At 34.5% G+C, this 19644-nt stretch overlaps 1 long non-coding RNA gene across 1 annotated transcript; it reads left to right on the plus strand.

Moving 5' to 3' along the window:
• The first annotated feature begins 4142 nt into the window (after positions 1-4142).
• Positions 4143-7690, plus strand: LOC139096802 (uncharacterized). Its single transcript, XR_011545002.1, has 4 exons — positions 4143-4287; positions 5300-5424; positions 5482-5585; positions 6776-7690. It is a non-coding gene; the product is annotated as an uncharacterized lncRNA (long non-coding RNA).
• The last annotated feature ends 11954 nt before the right edge of the window (positions 7691-19644 follow it).

Here is a 19644-nt window from a genome sequence, read left to right on the forward strand (position 1 = left end):
AGATTTACATTTATTATCTATCTTTGATCTTCTCTTATACGATTCGTAAATCTTCTCGTCTTTATTCTCCATTTCACTTCCACATACTTCATCTATTTTACTTACTTTACGCCCGGTGTGTTGATGTTTTATTTTGTCATTGTGGGAATCTTTGTTGTATTTATTTCATACACATGTAAGGTACTCTACTCTTAAACAAAAAAAAAATTGAGTACGAGAGAGATATCCCATAAGTACGTTAAAGCATGATATTTTTTTTTTACTATTTTTTTTTTCCTTTGCTTCGATCGTCTATAAATTGAATGAGCATTTCTACTTTGATGCTCAATTTTTTCAATTCATTCATAAACATCACACACAATATATTCTTTCTTCTCCTTTCTTGTTTGTCGCATATATACGGTTTTCATACATATCGTTTCGTATATACATGTAGTGTGTTTGACTCTTTTTTATACTGACTTGTATGTTTTAAAAGAAATGAAAAGAAGTGCGTGTATAAAGTGAGTGAGAAGTGACGAAGCGTACGCAGTTCTTATAGAAAATTCAACGTGTAAAGTGATAACCGAAATTTCATATCAGGGATTTTTTTTTCTATTAAGAAAAAAATAAAAAAAAAAAAAAAAAAAAATAAAGAAAAAAATATATATTAAAAATAGACACAGGAAATAAAGCTTAAAAAATATTAAAAATAAATTAAATCATAAAATAAAAAATATAAAACAGACATAATGTGGCGATCATACCTTGAAATATTATTTGTGACGATAGCTGTGTCATTACTGATGTCACAAGTTGTAGCAAATCCAGTGAATGTGAGTGAATAAAAAAAATAATAATTGCATAAAATTATGAAATTAAACAAAAAAAAAATATTTTCTCATCATAAAATAGATGCAATCATCAGAAGTGACAACAGAAACAACGACAGCATCGATAATTGATAAACTTGCAAGCACAACAGTTGCACCAAAATGCATAGTTAATTCTCAGCCATGTGGATGGGGTGTCTTTTCGAAAAATCGAAAAAAGATTGATTATTTCATTAAAAATACATGCAAATGCGCATCATCACAAAAATGTCTGCTTGACGGTGAGGACCTAAGTCTTGGAGCATATGTGTATAGGTGTAAAGAGCGGACAGCAACTGCTTGACACTCCACAATAGTTTTCGATTATCAAAAAATAGTGTTTAAGTCAACCTTTTAGAATTTAGTATTTGTTTTCTTTTGACATCTGTGTGTGGAAATTGAACCTTAAGACTTAATTTTTAATTTATTTTGTGAAGAAGATAATGAAAAGGCATAAAAAAGGAACCAATCCTTTTTTTTTTAGTTGATGATAAATATTAGGAACACTAGTGTGTACAATTTTTAATTTCTATTAGTTTACTCTTATTAGACTTTAGTGTGCAACTCAATCAGGACGGGAAATTTTTCTCATTTTAAATTAAGGATGGATGAAAATTTTTTTGATGAAAATTTAAATAATGATTGAAAGTTTTTTTTTTAAATATTATAACAGAATATTTAATGATTTTGGGGTCGTTGATGCAAGCCAATTTTTCATTTCAAATTCATGTGATTTTTTTGGATTTATTGATGATTGTGGACTTGAGGAATTCCCTTATTTACTGATAAGAATTATTGAAGATTTTTTTTGGGGGTTTATTGGTTCCATTTTTAAATAATTATGATTTTTGAAAATGGATCTACGAATTATTGAGGATTTATATGCATCCTCTAAATTTTAAATTGCCTTATTTTTGGATAGAATATGAAAAGCTTTATACTGTAATTTGCTCAACAAATTTTTCTAATTGATCTGTATTCAGATTACAATCAGCACTACCGAAGACTTCAATATTGTTAATCTGACAGAAATATTAGACGAATCCCAGTGGAACTCACGTACGATTTATAGTCGAATTTCCTTAGCACTGAACTATTGGGAGTTATCCGACTATATATCAAAGTCCTTTATTTAAATCATATATTTTTGGTATCCCTCGTATCAGAGCTTGAAGTCTACTCAAATTTTGTATTGAAAAGTCTATTTGAGTCGAGTAGACTTCGAGTTCTGCCTCTTACTACTGCATACCCAATGATTAACCATTAAAAGGCCAATATTGGAATTCAATTCCAACAAATACTATAGAAAATTGGTCAAGATACCAAAAAACTCAAAGAAAATGTCCAACCTTGATTTTAAAATCTACAACGCAGTTTTTCCCCAAAACCGGATGCGAAATCCATCTCAAAATTTATTTTAATAGACAAATTCTCACTTCCATATTTCGTATTCTAGAGGTCCAAAGGTTAGACTCAACAAAAAAAATCTACGTCTAAAAGATAAAGAGAAATTCCTCGAGACACAAAAAAAAATCTCAAAAAAATCATTTTTGAGTAGGAAATAAAAATTTAGTTGCATCAATTTTCTCAAATAAAACAAATTACCATATTGACATAATAATATTTTAACTTACATCTACAGTCAGTCAGTCTTTGGAGTATTTTAAAATCATAGAGATGTCCCAATGTATTGTCAGTTACAATATTATTAACTCAATGTACAGAGTCACTTGACTGTATGACTTTTAAATTGATGAAAAAATGAAGTCGCTCTCGTGATTTGTTGGAGCAATGGAAATAAAGCTTTAAAAATATTTTTTTTTTTGCATTATTTAAGGCATTGTGTACTAGAATTGAAAAATTATATGAAAAAAAAGATGATAAAAATTGAAAAATGTGGAAAATAAAAAGTCCTTGAGATCATGACATTTTTTTTTGATGAAATTTGCGTAACACCAAAATAAAAAATTTGTGTAAATTTATTCAAATTCTTCTTTTCAGAAATTTTTAGCATATTTGTTCCGGTTGTCTGGTTGATATTAAAATTTTGAATAATTTAATTTAATAGGATGTGATTTTTTTTTTCGATGCAAATTTTAAGTGTGACTTAGAAGATTCAATATTGAGAATCAACAAAGTGATAAACTTTTTAATTTGCATCAAATTTATTGATTTTTTATCGCAGAGCTCAAAGTTAGATTTGCATTTTTTATCGAGTCGAGTTGACTTGAGTTGAATTTTACTGATAGCATCTGAGTCGATTTTGAGTTTGGTTCATAGACATTTTTTAAAAAGTTGTTTATTTGAGCACTTTTAATTTTGATGCTTAAAGCAAATTTTTAAAAAAAAATTTGTTTTAAAAAATTTCAAATTAAGACAATAATTCAAATTTTGAATTTTAAGTTTTCAAGAATTTTAAATTTTAAGTTTTCAAAATTTTGAATTCTAAGTTTTTTAAAATTTTGAATTTTAAGTTTTTTCAATTAAATATTTTATTTATTTTTAAAAATTTAAAATTTTTAATTTAAAGTTCATAAAATTTTAAGTTTCAAATTTTCGAAATTTTGAATTTAAGACGATTTTTAAAGTTCTGAATTTTAAAATTTTTAAAATTCAAAATTTTTAAGATTTTTAAATTTTTTAGAACTTTGAATTTTAAATTTCTTAAATTGAAAATGAATTTTGAGTTTCTAAGAATTTTTTGTGTTTAAATTTTTAATTTGATTTTTTAATTTTTAGATTTAAATTCTAAATTTTTAAATTTTATAACATAAATTTTTAAATTTCAAAACTTAAATTATTTACTACTTAAAAAATATTTAAAAATTCAATTTTATCATGCGTATAAATTTTGACAATTTTTCTACGAAGTAAATCATATGAATTCCCAATCAAAATCTCTAGATTGACGAAAATTTTCCACTTGCATTAATTTCCCTCCACTTGTATTCAAAAAGAGTAATTTTTAAGACCTCTCTGTAATAAATATTTTTTTTTCCTCTCCCGGTATTGCATCACAATCGTCTGATCTTCAACTCGTGCGAGCGATAATTTTATTTCCATTTAAGTATATTCATAATATGGTGGGTGTGACTTCTTACACAGAGCAGTGATTTCAATGAAATTTTGTAAAGTTTTTTTTCTACTGCGTAAATTCTATTTGCCCCCATTTGATACGCAATGACGTCAAGTGTATATCACGAGAATGTTTTTTTTTTTTTTTTAAAAAAATGAATTTATTGCTTTTCATTAAATCAAAAAAGGTTAAGGGCTCGACCAACTCCCAATTTTATCATCATGCATGAGTAGCTGCTATGTAGAATTAAATTACTTCACATGAGCATTTTGAGAAACGGCGCATTTTTTTTATTTCAGTATCAAGTCAGACACAGTGGAATCTTTTAATTGGTCTCAATTAATTACTCAAATCGATGGGGTATTTTACTGTTGCATGACGTTCGAAAACTATCTTATTGTCTCCATGATGTCTCTTTGAATTAACTTTGCTGTCTGTCTATTAGAGATCTGCAATGCACATTATTTTTTCAGAAATCAATTATCATTTTAATGAAGATTTTATTTCTTAATTTCTCTCATTTTCTTAGTTCTTGAGCCAATTTTTCGAGTGTATTCTTAAAAATATAAGTGTTGGGGCAATTAAACATGAACTTTTGTTTTGGTAATAATAAGGGATTAAGTCTGCATCACGATGTTTATTGTGACTAATTAAACTTCTTAACCCCCCAATTAGTTTTTAAGTAAAAATCTTTATCAATTAAGAAAAGCAAAGGGCGTAAAGTACATCGAACATATGGAAAGTTTGGCCAGAACTACTATGCATCTTTAAAAAGCATAATCCTCTTCTGGGTCCCTGGATATCAGCAATTATGACTCAAAATCTCAATATACTATAATGTCGTGAACATTGAGCGAATCCTTGCAATATCCACAAAACTCTGTAACCGAGCAGGACAATGCGGTGAACCACAGTTTTAGCCGTAACGGTGCCATAAAGTCAACTTCGCGATATGATGTTGGGGATAATTATTCAGAGGTCATTCTCTGGTGGGAATCGAACCCACGGACTCAAGTAAGAGTGATGCAGAAATTAGGTCCGTTGTCTTACAACTCGGGCACAGAGGCCTTACTCTTGCCCAGGTAGATTTGCTTAAATATGGCTTGATAACCAAGATTTCATCCTGCTCGGACACTACGAATAGGTATATGAAGTGAATATTGGTTATAAATTAAAGCATTCAAATTTGTATTTCTGGTTAATCAATGGATATTGCATGGAAAAACTCAAATTAAAGCGATATGCTCAAATGAGTGCCAAGTGTACCCAGAAAACATTCCTCTTATTCTCCACAGACACTAAATACTCAGAAGACCATTCTACTTGCCAAACATTTATTTCATCATAATGATAATGTTCTGTTTTATTTCAGTTTAATTCCACTTATCATACAAAGTAAAGCAAATGAAAGCAGCTATTATATTAAAATGTTTCATTTTGTTTATAACAATCTTAAATTTATTGAATACACGCAAGATTGAGTGTGTCTCAATTAAGGTAAGAACCAAATTTTCGTAATGATCATTCTACGCTAATTTTCTTATTTAAAAACAGAGAAATTCTACTTTGCAATATTGTATGAGTGATGAGGTCTGTGCTCTTGGGTACTTTAACGAAGATGGAAACGTCAATCAAATAATTAGATATCAACTGTCTAGGTAAGATGAAGACAATGTGATCTTGAGTCTTGGCAACAGCTGAAACATTATTCAGCTTAAGGGAATAATTTCATATTTGAGAGGCGTAGGAATCAAAAAACATTAATTTTGTTTAATTGTATGCAATGTGAGATATAATCTGACTTACATACTTTGTTGCATCAAATGTGTGAAGTTGGTCCGATTGACACAATTTACTCTTTAATGATACGCAAAGTAAAAAGACATAAAGCATGCAAAAAAAAATTCTTACATGACTCATTTAAAATAATTACAAGAAAATATAAAAAATTCTTTCTACAGGCACACAAAACATTTCTGAATGTGAACTGAATAGCAAAAATACCAACTCATAATTATTGACTTTAATAATATTGCCTGTTCAGTGGAGCAATAATACACAGATGCATAAAGTCAAGTAATTATTGAGCACTGTAAATGTTTTAATTGTCCGATAAATTATAGACTCTCTGTCTGCTATCAGTTTAGATACATTGTTTCTCTTTCCTATTAAAATTATTTTGTCATTGGAGGTCACTCATAAATGACTAAGAAATAAGTCATTTATTGGAAAGATTCAAGTGACAGTTTCAAATCAAGATGATGGGGTTGGATTTTTCCCTTACATGGGTTATAGTACCCTCCTATCATACTCGGGATATGCTATCCTAGCCAATCCGAAATGTACAATTCTACTCTACCTGGGATATCCTAACATACTTTATTAGGGATAACCTAACCTAGCCTTTTTGGGACATCCTATCCATTCCTAACCTTGATATTCTACTCTACCTTATGCGGAATATCTTACCTTATCAAATTCTATCCTATTCGACACGGGATATCTTATGCTACTGTACCTGGGATATTCTACCCTACCCTACCCTACTCGGGATATCCTAACCTACCCAGGATATCGTACCCTACTTGGGATATTCTACCCTGCGCGGGAAGTCCTATTATAGTCGAGATATCCTACCCTACTCGAGATATACTACCCTACCTGGGATTTCATACCATTCTTTACTCCGTTACGTTTAAGAAACCGGCCCCTGAACGTCAAGTATGAATGACCCCTTTAGGCTGAATTTTAGGAAGTTGTCAAGTTATAATTATCGTTAAAGTTTCTCAATTAAAATCAATAAATTATTTCAATTTCTCATCCCTATCTCATTCGCTTTCATTTACAGCTGTCGATGTCCAAAATCCCATAAATGTTCTCAAACTGATATAAATTACAATCAATTTACAATTGTATTTCGATGCAAATTACGAGGTCTTTGTTTTCAATAATCTTCAATAACTCATGTTATAATTAAGCATACAAATAGTCCTCCCCAAAAAATATTGGTATTGATGATTGTAGATTACATGCGGATTTGTGACTGAGTATCAAAATATTTAAAAAAATATAAAATAAAATAATATTACTCGCATATCAATTAAATTAGCATCAATAAAAATTCAGAATCGCGTGTGTAGTCAGATAGAGTTAAAAAATGTCCATCAGATTATTTTACATTTCATTTAATCTCCCGTGATGCATAACTTCATAAATTTAGTTACTGCATATACTGTAAAGATTCAATTAAAAAAAAATTACAATGAAGTGAGAATATAGTGACTTTGAGGTGAGATGTGATGACGCATTTTCATATGGAAACGTTTAGGGTTCGTTCTGAATTGCAGATCAGTAGCTTTAGATGAAATGAATGGCACATGGCACAAAAATGTCTGAAAATCCGGCCTAAGACCAGTTTGACTCTGGTTTTTGGTTAGATTCGTAGAAATTCGATATCAGTCTTGTTCAGTGTTGTTCAAACTTAGTGCTGCAAACATTTTGAAAATGCCATGAACTGCATGTCGTTTGAGGTTTCGGTCAAGACCACTGAGGTGTACCATGGCGCAAAAAAGTTTGGACGACACTGCTCTAATTTCAAGTCAACCTGGGTCCAGAATTTCATTCATTTGTGCATCGTCTGCTTTGCGGACGAACTATATTGAACAACCGACAGTTGTAAATTTGAACATTTATGTAATCCGTAGGAAATGCAGGCCTTGCTCTTGCAAAAATTGAATTTTCAATTCTGAAATAAAGTTTAACTTTTTTTTCAGCCTACCCGAAATTTTATGATTCGTTTCCAGCAATAAATTTAAGATTTTTATTAATCACACTTATTATATAGTCTAACTGATAAGGACAAAGCACATCATTCATTGACATTATTCATAATCTAATGCGCATTGCGCTTCAAACAAATTTTTTATATTCACACCGTTTTCACGTGTGAATGTATTGAATTTGTTCAGATTGAAAAATCTGTTTTTTGGATTTTTCAGCAAAACTAAGCACAATGGCAAGTTTTGTTCTATCGCAAAAAGTTTGTGCCTGGAATTCCTCACCATAATCAAAAAACAGATTTGAAATTGGTTGAGGCATTGCTGAGAAAATCAAAAAATTCGCTTTCTGTAAGCAAGCAAACAAACAAACAAACAAACAAACAAACAAGCAAACAAACAAACAAACAAGTTAATCAGCAAGAAATCTCAATAACGAGACATCGTAGAGACTTCTAGTTTTTTGCAATCGATCCGTATTACTCTATAGAAGAGCTGATTAGATTTTGGGGATGCCAGGAGCAGCCGTTGCTTCTAAAAAAGCAAAAAATGTTCGTTTTCATACAAAATTTCAAAATCAATGTTTTCTATGATTTTTTTGAAACTTTGAACATTGTATGAAAATTACAAAAAATATTTAAAGCCTGCTCGCTGGAGCTTAAACCCTCACATATTTGCCAAGCGAAGCTTGGCCTACCCGCTGGAGCCTGATCCCTCAAACATTTGCCAAGCGAAGCTTGGCCTACCCGCTGGAGCTTGATTCCTCAAATATTTGCCAAGCGAAGCTTGGCCTACCCGCTGGAGCTTGATTCCTCAAACATTTGCCAAGCGAAGCTTGGCCTACCCGCTGGAGCCTAATCCCTCAAACATTTGCCAAGCGAAGCTTGGCCTACCCGCTGGAGCTTGATTCCTCAAACATTTGCCAAGCGAAGCTTGGCCTACCCGCTGGAGACTGATTCCTCAAACATTTGCCAAGCGAAGCTTGGCTTACCCGCTGGAGCCTGATCCCTCAAACATTTGCCAAGCGAAGCTTGGCCTACCCGCTGGAGCTTGATTCCTCAAACATTTGCCAAGCGAAGCTTGGCCTACCCGCTGGAGCCTAATCCCTCAAACATTTGCCAAGCGAAGCTTGGCCTACCCGCTGGAGCCTAATCCCTCAAACATTTGCCAAGCGAAGCTTGGCCCACCCGCTGGAGCCTGATTCCTCAAACATTTGCCAAGCGAAGCTTGGCCTACCCGCTGGAGCCTGATCCCTCAAACATTTGCCAAGCGAAGCTTGGCCTACCCGCTGAAGCCTGATTCCTCAAACATTTGCCAAGCGAAGCTTGGCCTACCCGCTGGAGCCTGATTCCTCAAACATTTGCCAAGCGAAGCTTGCCTACCCGCTGGAGTTTGATTCCTCAAAAATATTCGCCAAGCGAAGCTTGGCCTACCCACTGGAGCTTGATTCCTCAAATATTTGCCAAGCGAAGCTTGGCCTACCCGCTGGAGCCTGATTCCTCAAACATTTGCCAAGCGAAGCTTGGCCTACCCGCTGGAGCCTGATTCCTCAAACATTTGCCAAGCGAAGCTTGGCCTACCTGCTGGAGCCTGATCCCTCAAACATTTGCCAAGCGAAGCTTGGCCTACCCGCTGGAGCCTGATCCCTCAAACATTTGCCAAGCGAAGCTTGGCCTACCCGCTGGAGCCTAATCCCTCAAACATTTGCCAAGCGAAGCTTGGCCTACCCGCTGGAGCTTGATTCCTCAAACATTTGCCAAGCGAAGCTTGGCCTACCCGCTGGAGCTTGATTCCTCAAATATTTGCCAAGCGAAGCTTGGCCTACCCGCTGGAGCTTGATTCCTCAAACATTTGCCAAGCGAAGCTTGGCCTACCTACTGGAGCCTAATCCCTCAAACATTTGCCAAGCGAAGCTTGGCCTACCCGCTGGAGCTTGATTCCTCAAACATTTGCCAAGCGAAGCTTGGCCTACCCGCTGGAGCCTGAATCCTCAAACATTTGCCAAGCGAAGCTTGGCCTACCCGCTGGAGCCTGATTCCTCAAACATTTGCCAAGCGAAGCTTGGCCTACCCGCTGGAGCCTGATTCCTCAAACATTTGCCAAGCGAAGCTTGGCCTACCCGCTGGAGCCTGATTCCTCAAACATTTGCCAAGCGAAGCTTGGCCTACCCGCTGGAGCCTGATCCCTCAAACATTTGCCAAGCGAAGCTTGGCCTACCCGCGAGACTTTTTATGGACGGTGTGAATATATCCGCATTGGGTTTCTACCCGATACACTAGTTTCAGATGAACTTTTGATTTATTTTATTTTTATGCAAAAGCATTGATGAGAAGTGCAAAAAACCCATAAAATATATTAAAAAAAAGTCACATGGCGTAGTGAGAGAAAAAAAAATCTATTTGCGTTCTCAAAAAAAAAAAATTGTTGACGTTAAATAATATATTGGGAGTAGAGTGAAGGCCTTCTAGAGAAAAATTCATTTGTGACTCAATATGAGCGAGTTTTTTAAAGCGGTAATTGCCAGAGAATATTTTTTAATTAATTTTATGGGAGGGTTTTGGTGATTTTTTTCAGCAAAATTCTTCGAAAAAATTATTTTTAAGCCTAAAAATTTAAATTTCACATGAAAAACTCAAATTCAGTTCCATAAAATATTTACTTGTTTACTACATTTCATGAAAAAAATATTTTCGCGCTTCTATAGTGATAATTGAATGTTTTCAAACATGATTTTTTTCTTAGAGAATCTTAATTTGCCACTTAAGAAGAGGAAGTACTTTTTAGCGATCTGTATTTTCACTAATTAGCTTAATTGTTTATTGGAGTTTTAACAGCAGTTCTTTGGTTATGAATTTATTGATTATTTGGAGCTAAGGCGCAGTTCTTTTTGGATAAAATTAGTGATGCTCCAATAGGCAATATGCATGCTCTCAAGTGCTAATTGTATTACTTACTTACTTTTTTACTTACTTACTTAAGGATGTAAGTTGACGTGCTAATTTAATTAACTATACTAAATGAGCATGCGGGCGAATGTACTCACAGTCTACTCTACTCATGAGAACAAGCTCTTTGGCTGCTAGGGATGATTATGAATTTTTCAAGAAATATTCAAATATTTGCATCGAGTAAAATATCCAAATATGAAACTCAATTCAGCCCCAGACTCGCGTGATACTAACTTGGTTCCGGATTCAGTTTCATTTTAATTACCATGCTATAATCACCTCAGTCTGGGAATTTTGGATCGATCAATTGACTTGCATTATTCCAAACAACCCAATTATAAGGTTCAAAAAACTCAATTTGATTCAAATCAGAAGTATTTACTTGGTAATACGTACACATCAACTATTTCATTTTTCCATGTCATCTCGAAGTTGGCGTCTGAAGCTGTTTTATTGATGGCCGTTTATCTTAAGTTCCCTTCTTTGTGCATGCATATTTAGGAAATGGTTAGTTGTAAGTGTTACCATCCCTAGCCTGATTGTGAGGCTGTCACCATTCAGATAAGGTGTTTTGAATAGGCTTTTTGCTCTAGTCTTTAATGTACTTATCCCGGCTCATAGCTCGGTCGCCTGTGTTGTAATTAGCGACATCAGGGAATACCACGAGAAAGTTTACACTTGACATCTGGTCAGCTTTGTAGTCAGTCTTCGGCTTCTCTAATTATTAAATTAATTAAAACTATTAATCGTTGCATGTCTTCTGCCAATTACTAATATAAAATGCAACATTGTTTCAATCAACAGCATCTTTCCGTTATTCAAACCATTCCGACAATAAATTAGAGAAAGACTTCAATTAGATGCTTTTCAAAGAAATTTTCAAGAACCATGAAGCATAAACTGTGATTTCTGATGAAAAAAATTAGTTCTTCTCGTCATTTTCAAACAAGAAATTTTCCCAAAATAAATCACTTGAATAATGATGTCATTTCTATAGAAAATTATCACATAAGTAGGTAGTCTACTAATGAAAGTCTTACTAATTTTGAGGATGTCTACGCATAATCTATGCGGCATGTATAAAAAACACAAATTAAGCGTGAAACCCATCAAAAGAAAAAATATATTTTATTAACTGATTTGATACACCTGATCATCTACAACACAAGTCTGGTATATTTGTAGATTACGACAGTAAAATTGTCAACATATTCCCAACATCCATAGCAAAAAAATCATTTTGAATCGTCGCCAAGAAAGAAGCGAAAATTGTTAATTTACTTTTCGCGCGCTCTATTAATTCCTATCGTTCATGAATCATTTTGTGAGTATATTTAAATTTTTTATATTCACACCGTTTTCACGTGTGAATGTATTGAATTTGTTCAGATTGAAAAATCTGTTTTTTGGATTTTTCAGCAAAACTAAGCACAATGGCAAGTTTTGTTCTATCGCAAAAAGTTTGTGCCTGGAATTCCTCACCATAATCAAAAAACAGATTTGAAATTGGTTGAGGCATTGCTGAGAAAATCAAAAAATTCGCTTTCTGTAAGCAAGCAAACAAACAAACAAGCAAACAAACAAACAAGCAAACAAACAAACAAGTTAATCAGCAAGAAATCTCAATAACGAGACATCGTAGAGACTCCTAGTTTTTTGCAATCGATCCGTATTACTCTATAGAAGAGCTGATTAGTTTTTGGGCATGCCAGGAACAGCCGTTGCTTTTAAAAAAGCAAAAAACTTTCGTTTTCATACAAAATTTCAAAATCAATGTTTTCTATGATTTTTTTGAAACTTTGAACATTGTATGAAAATTACGAAAAATATTTAAAGCCTGCTCGCTGGAGCTTAATCCCTCAAACATTTGCCAAGCGAAGCTTGGCCTACCCGCTGGAGCCTGATCCCTCAAACATTTGCCAAGCGAAGCTTGGCCTACCCGCTGGAGCTTGATTCCTCAAATATTTGCCAAGCGAAGCTTGGCCTACCCGCTGGAGCTTGATTCCTCAAACATTTGCCAAGCGAAGCTTGGCCTACCCGCTGGAGCCTAATCCCTCAAACATTTGCCAAGCGAAGCTTGGCCTACCCGCTGGAGCTTGATTCCTCAAACATTTGCCAAGCGAAGCTTGGCCTACCCGCTGGAGACTGATTCCTCAAACATTTGCCAAGCGAAGCTTGGCTTACCCGCTGGAGCCTGATCCCTCAAACATTTGCCAAGCGAAGCTTGGCCTACCCGCTGGAGCTTGATTCCTCAAACATTTGCCAAGCGAAGCTTGGCCTACCCGCTGGAGCCTAATCCCTCAAACATTTGCCAAGCGAAGCTTGGCCTACCCGCTGGAGCCTAATCCCTCAAACATTTGCCAAGCGAAGCTTGGCCTACCCGCTGGAGCTTGATTCCTCAAACATTTGCCAAGCGAAGCTTGGCCTACCCGCTGGAGCCTAATCCCTCAAACATTTGCCAAGCGAAGCTTGGCCTACCCGCTGAAGCCTGATTCCTCAAACATTTGCCAAGCGAAGCTTGGCCTACCCGCTGGAGCCTGATTCCTCAAACATTTGCCAAGCGAAGCTTGGCCTACCCGCTGGAGCTTGATTCCTCAAATATTTGCCAAGCGAAGCTTGGCTTACCCGCTGGAGCTTGATTCCTCAAATATTTGCCAAGCGAAGCTTGGCCTACCCGCTGGAGCCTGATTCCTCAAACATTTGCCAAGCGAAGCTTGGCCTACCCGCTGGAGCCTGATTCCTCAAACATTTGCCAAGCGAAGCTTGGCCTACCCGCTGGAGCCTGATCCCTCAAACATTTGCCAAGCGAAGCTTGGCCTACCCGCTGGAGCCTGATCCCTCAAACATTTGCCAAGCGAAGCTTGGCCTACCTGCTGGAGCCTAATCCCTCAAACATTTGCCAAGCGAAGCTTGGCCTACCCGCTGGAGCTTGATTCCTCAAACATTTGCCAAGCGAAGCTTGGCCTACCCGCTGGAGCTTGATTCCTCAAATATTTGCCAAGCGAAGCTTGGCCTACCCGCTGGAGCTTGATTCCTCAAACATTTGCCAAGCGAAGCTTGGCCTACCCGCTGGAGCCTAATCCCTCAAACATTTGCCAAGCGAAGCTTGGCCTACCCGCCGGAGCTTGATTCCTCAAACATTTGCCAAGCGAAGCTTGGCCTACCCGCTGGAGCCTAATCCCTCAAACATTTGCCAAGCGAAGCTTGGCCTACCCGCTGGAGCCTGATTCCTCAAACATTTGCCAAGCGAAGCTTGGCCTACCCGCTGGAGCCTGATTCCTCAAACATTTGCCAAGCGAAGCTTGGCCTACCCGCTGGAGCCTGATTCCTCAAACATTTGCCAAGCGAAGCTTGGCCTACCCGCTGGAGCCTGATCCTCAAACATTTGCCAAGCGAAGCTTGGCCTACCCGCAAGACTTTTTATGGACGGTGTGAATATATCCGCATTGGGTTTCTACCCGATACACTAGTTTTACTGTATATTTAATGTATATGAGAAAATGTGAGGATTAAAATTTTACGTTTGTTTGGGTTTTTGGTTGATTTTTTTCGTCAAAACAAATTGTAGCCAACGAATACATATTATATCATTCAATATAGTCCGAATGAGACATGTTGTCTTTTTTGACATTCAAAACTGCGCATCAAAATAAAATTTACAGACACAATGGCATGTCTATTTACTACATAGCTGACAGAAGTGTCTCATAGAAATAAATTAAGATTATTTTTTTTTTTCTTATAAAAAATAAGTTTTTTGTCTTCTTGGAAAATAAGAAATGAAATCATGATTTTATGTTATGCATGTATTATAATTAGCATTCACTAACAAGCGTACAGCAATGAAAATTACATGTTATAAGAAATACTTAGTTGCAGATTGGTTATGCTGCACAAAAAAATTACCATAGTGTGATATGTCAGAATCAGCTGATGTAAAATCATTGCAGCATGTAAATGCGGGGATGGATGAATTCATTGCAAATTGAAGTTTTTTAAGGATGGGACTTGTAGTCAAATTTATAATTGATTCATGCATGTCATAAAAATGCACCAAAAACAGAATTGTGTGTTATTTTTGGAACTGATTGCTACTGTTTAATTGAAATTTTATTGATGCCAGTGGCGAAGTCAGGATTAAATTTATCAAAGAGACTGAGGTGGAACTCTTTCTTCTGAAATATTCAGCCTTTCATTTGTTTTAGATATTTATATGCAAATTGTATCTTAATTCTTAGAATTTTAAAAAATTAATTTATTTGAAAATGTCAATGTTGCGACGGAAACGTTGAAAAATCATCCTAGAGCTCCAAAAGGTACATAACGCTGAACAGTGATGAAAGAATGCCAGCTTAATGTGCGACCAAATTGCAGTACCCCCAGATCATAAGGCTGGAGCATGTAAGCATTATATTAAAACGTACGGACAGAGTATCTACACAAGCTAGTTGACCGATCCCGCAATATAGACAGATAGAAAGCATTTCATTGTAGCTTAAGGACTACATAGGATCATGATCACAGTAAGTACGAAAGTAAACGATTTTGACGGAATATTTTATGTCAGCATCAACATTTTCAGGGAGTCTCGAGCCCCCTTAAGCTTCCTCTCTCCTATCTACACCCCTGCTGATTGATACAAAGCTCATTTCATTAATGATCTAAATCATGTATTTAATTTACATTAATTCCAAAAACTTCTAATTATGACTATAAACGCTAAAATTATTCCAATTAGTATGAATGCAAACTTATTAGAAAAATTTAATTACTGCAAAGTAATTATTGTAAAGTAATACATTAAAATGTATTGAATGAACAATTTACGGATAATATATGACATAAAAGTTGCATGATGAAATAATATTCAATCATTATTATTTATAAGGGTTCAATGCAACAGCACTAAACTATTTAGAAGTTTTGCTTAACGCTTGCTAGTGAGTCATAACGTGTCTTTAATTAATCTGTTACTAATTATAATTCAAACTTGAAACAGTTCTATTCATATGATGTCATTCAATTTAGGGGCAAAGTCCCATCATTAGAAAATTTTCCATAATCTTGAATATTGGAATTCACATGGTCACATGGACAAGGTTGAAAATCCAACTGTTACTTAGCATGACTTTCGCCTCAGGCAGGATTCTATGAAATAGGCCTCATGCTAGATTCAAATAAATTTTGGGTTAAATTTTTCGGTCATTTTTACACCATGCGCTTTCCGGGAATATATAGAACAGAAATTTTCACAGTCGATTCACATCGTTCATAAAATGCGGTGGGGAGGTAGGGGTCTAAAGAACTGTTTTACGTTACTTAGTTTCTGAACGTTCATAAACTTCTCTTATCAATGATTAAATTTTGTAAAATAAGTTCAAAATTATGCTTGTGTTTTTTTTAAGATATTTAAAATTGCAAAAACTCATGGAAAGAAGCCGATGACAGAGACAATATGGCATTTACTATCGAAAATTTAACAACTTGTCAGGCGACACCTTAGGGAGGCCATATATCGTAATTTGTCTATAAGAACAGCGACATAAGTACTTAAAATTGCATCATGACCAAATGGTGTATCGCGGAGCAAAGTTTTTCTGATTTTGACTCTGATTTAGCGTATTTTAGTTGACATTACTAAATTCTATTGATCTATCTTATTGAGTATACTCAAGAGCACGCTCATTTAGTCATTCAGGTGAGTACGCTCATTGTCTGTTAAAGAAGGTTTTTCAAAAATTTAAAATTTCATCAGCAAGAGTGCAATCCTGATTCTTTTCTCGAATAATATCATAAGCAAATGAAGAGAAGTAAGAAAGCAACAAGAAGAAACGGAAAAAAAAAATTTAAAATATATAAAAAATTTGCAATCAAATAAGAAACAGAAAAAAAAGAATTTTATTTTTTTTCTGCACCTGCTAGCCTCATTTAATCTATCGTTTTTTGTCTGTAGATACGCTCACTACTAATTTCACATGCACATAATAGAATTGAGATTGTGAAAGTCACAACCAGACATTTTGGCAGACGCTAACAAGACTTATAGAGAAGAATATAGTACAATACTTTAAGTGAAATCCGCAAATAACTTTTTTTCCTTCTCATTCGTTTCGTATTGAAACATTTTTAAAGGTTACCGTCATTCTAGCTCGTTCAGCATTTTTTAAGGAAGGAAATTTTCAGGTTTTTTGCAGTTTTTTGTTACTCGCTATGCTATTTAAAAAAAATTGTCTCAGAGAAAATGTGAAAAATTAAGTCGTTAATTGGGCAACACATTCAATTTTTCGCTAGACAAAATCTTTCACAAACTCGTGCCAAAAAAAAAGTTTTTCCTTTGCCTTTTTTTATATATATTCCTGCCTTCGCTCATTGAAGACATTCATGTGACTGTTATGACAAATTTAATACGTATGATGATTGTCCATTCATCAAATTCGAAATGACTACGACAGTGTCTCTCATGTGATTCTATTTCAAAAAATTATTTTGGCGTAGAAGTTTCTCGCTTTTTTCCTGCCAAATCTGCATAAAACTTAATATGAAATTCAGTGTTGTGAGACTAGACATCTGGCTCTAGTTTGATCATTGATATTTTCAGAAATTTTACGTCAGTCAGGTTATAATGACGTAAAGGTGCAATTGTAAAATTATAAATTAGTCTCGAGCAGTACAATGTATAAGCTAAGGCACCACTAGTCACCGTATCAAATTCAAACCGCAATGTTGAAGGGAGCTTTTGTCCTTTTGTAGGGACCGGAGATCTGGGTCTGTTGGATAGGCTGTAGATCTCAATAAATACAAGCTTTCTACTTGATTTTTGCTGTAATGCAAGTGTTAGTGAAATTCTGATCTACTTCGTGCTGATCGAGGATAACTATAGCGTTGAGATATCTACGGCATATTGAGACTAGACTGTCGGCACCGTAACGACTGATTTTGACCCTTTTTACAACAAAAACAATTCATCGCATTGTGCCGCTTGAGCATAGTTATTTGGCACCTGATAGGAGCTTAACTAGTCGGCGTCCACAAAGTTCAAGACATACTTATAAGTATGTCCGCAAAATTGAGCATGCTTAATTATATTGATTAAATATCCCCATAAACTCGCTTATTTAGATGAGTATGCTCTTTGACTATTAGGGATAATATGAATATCTGGACCCAAATAGCACCTAGACGAATATCCAACAAACAACACTGATGAAATTCCTTATCGATTGCTTCATTTGTTTTGATTGGAATTGATTTAATAAGCCTCATGACAAATAACATTCTGTGTGGTATTTTTCATATTGATATTTTAATTGGAATGGAATGTTATCAAGTTGTAAACAAGTTAAATTGATTCGCATATTTTTTGTGCATAAATAAGCAGAGAAGAAAAAAAAAAGATTTATGAGCATAAATTGCGCTCATGTAACATGTTGAGGTTAACGGTATGCGACGAAGAAAATTCATTTGAATTATTTGTCACTTTTACAATTCTTTTTTACGTGATAAACAAATTTGAGGGAATTTTCATGCAAATTATGTAGATTTATATTTGCCTCCTGATTAAAATTAATTGAAATTTTAAATTTTTGAAGTCAATCAATTCAATTTATTGAAAATTCATGAAGATATATGAAAGAGAGCAAAGGTGATGTTTATTATTGACTAACTACATCATTGGTTGTTTATTCTGCTTTAATAGAGTCGACACTAATTGCAATTCAATAACATTATGAAATAACAAGTCTAATGATAGTTCCATCCCTCACCATAACGTTAGGTAACGAGATTATGAACCTATATTTAACAAAATTGCCAACCCCTTCCCTACACTCCTAACTCCTACGTGATTTTCGAGCCTTTTTTTTGATGGAAAATTTTTAAAATCAAACAAAAACAAAACATAATAAAAGAATTGAAATGATTATTATCATAAAAAATATTTGATTCTCAAAATTCAAGTCTTCCCAGAAAGGTCATAAATAATAATTAAAACGCAATTGAAATCAGTGACGCATTTCATATGTATTTGAACGCCTTATGTTGATTTTGAATGGAAAAATATAAAAAATGATTTTTTTTCCATTGAAATGCAGTTGATAAGAAATGAGCATGTAAATGATGCTCAAATACTCTAATGTGAATATGATAGAAATTCAAGTTGGTTTTCTATGCAGATCATCTATGCTATCTATGTATAATTTTCACTTCCACCTGTTTTTTTTGTCGCAAAATTCCCTTTAAAAACTTTTAAGTAACTCCAGAATATCTATATTTTATATTAAATCGAATGATAACCAGGAATAGTAATCAATGCAAAATCCTATACCAAGTTGGTTCAGTACGGGTAACAAGTCAGAATCACATCGACCGGGGGTCTTATGTTAATTGATTAACTGTTTTGTGCTATTCGGAAACGTTTCTTGAACTTTTAAAACACAAAAAATTTTTAAATCAATTATTCAGTTTCAATTTAAACTCAGCAGTACATCCATGTCCGATTTATTAAAAAATTTTCCATAATTAATTTAAACCTCTAGTGATTATTCTCATTGTCACTACATTTTAAATAACTTGTTCTATCATGTCTTGACTTGTTCAAACATCATCTTTTCACATTGTCTTCACGACATCAAACTGATACAATTCAGAACCCGAAGTGTGGAAACTTCCGAAAAATCATTAAACTGCGGTTCGGAAGATACGAAATGCTTAGGTGGTTATTGGGGAGAGAGGTCATAATTTCGATAAGGAATACATGTTTTTGTTCAAGATTTTGTTACAAAGCATAGCGATGTCTCCCAAGATGTTAGGATTTGAGCCCGAGAGCAACCCGAGACCAATTTTTCCGGCTCGCACCTCAGTCAACAGAATCATCAATCTACACGAATTTATGTTAACCGACAAAACTAAAAAAAATCCGCTTGTAAAAATCACCAATTAATGAATGACTACTGCATGACTAATCACATGCTTGATAAAACCTGAACAAGTACGAA

This window comes from Chironomus tepperi, unplaced genomic scaffold, assembly GCF_022539635.2.
Source record: "Chironomus tepperi strain 1889 unplaced genomic scaffold, CSIRO-AGI_Ctep_v1 contig_406, whole genome shotgun sequence".
NCBI classification, from domain to species: Eukaryota; Metazoa; Arthropoda; class Insecta; order Diptera; family Chironomidae; genus Chironomus; species Chironomus tepperi.